Genomic DNA, 1,289 nt, shown 5'->3' with positions numbered 1-1,289 from the left:
CCCTACCCCCCTCCAACGCCCCTATCCCCCTCACCACCCCTACCCCCCTCCACACCACCCCTACCCCCCTCCAACGCCGCCCCCCCATCTCTCTCAACGCCGGTACCCCCCCTCTCTCTCAATGCCGCAACCCCCCCTCAACGCCGCAACCCCCCCTCAATGCCGCAACTCCCCATAATGCCGCAACCCCCCCCAACGGCGCAACCCCCCCAACCTCAACGCCGCAATCCCCCCTCGCAACGCCGCAACCCCCCACCCTCTCAACGCCGGGTCCCCCCACCCTCTCAACGCCGGGTCCCCCCCCCCCTCAACGCCGGTACACACCCCCCCCTCCCTCTGAAGGCCGGTACCCACACCCCCCTTCCCCCTCCCTCTCTCCTCCTCCCCCCCTCCCTTCCTCCTCCTCTCCCCCCCTTCCTCCTCCTCTCTCCCCCTTCCTCCTCCTTCCCCCTTCCTCCTCCTCCCCCCTTCCTCCTCCTCCCCCCTTCCTCCTCCTCCCCCCCTTCCTCCTCCTCCTCCCCCCTTCCTCCTCCTCCCCCCCTTCCTCCTCCTCCCCTCCTCCCCCCTTCCTCCTCCTGCCCCCTTCCTCCTCCTCCCCCCCTTCCTCCTCCTCCCCCTTCCTCCTCCTCCCCCCCCTTCCTCCTCCTCCCCCTTCCTCCTCCTCCCCCTTCCTCCTCCTTCCCCTTTCCTCCTCCTTCCCTCCTTCCTCCTCCTCCCCCCCTTCCTCCTCCTCCCGTCCTCTCCCCCCTCCTCCTCCTTCCCCCTTCCTCCTCCTTCCCCCCTTCCTCCTCCTCTCCCCCCTTCCTCCTCCTCTCCCCCCTTCCTCCTCCTCTCCCCCCTTCCTCCTCCTCTCCCCCCTTCCTCCTCCTCCTCTCCCCCTTCCTCCTCCTCCTCTCCCCCTTCCTCCTCCTCTCCCCCCCTTCCTCCTCCTCTCCCCCCTTCCTCTTCCTCTCTCCCCCTTCCTCCTCCTCCTCTCCCCCCTTCCTCCTCCTCCTTCCTCCTCCTCCCCCATCCTCTCCCCCCTCCTCCTCCTTCCCCCTTTCTCCTCCTTCCCCCTTCCTCCTCCTCTCCCCCTTCCTCCTCCTCTCCCCCCCTTCCTCCTCCTCTCCCCCTTCCTCCTCCTCTCCCCCCTTCCTCCTCCTCTCCCCCCCTTCCTCCTCCTCCCCCCTTCCTCCTCTTACCCCCCCACTTCCTCCTCTTCCCCCCCCCTTCCTTCTCTCCCCCCCCCCCCCTTTCCTCCTCCTCCTCCCGGTACCTGTCCTCTCTCTCTCAATGCGCCACTATCGCGT

Source organism: Scyliorhinus canicula, chromosome 3 (assembly GCF_902713615.1).
Source record: "Scyliorhinus canicula chromosome 3, sScyCan1.1, whole genome shotgun sequence".
Lineage (NCBI taxonomy): Eukaryota > Metazoa > Chordata > Chondrichthyes > Carcharhiniformes > Scyliorhinidae > Scyliorhinus > Scyliorhinus canicula.
This window is presented reverse-complemented; position numbering follows the sequence as displayed.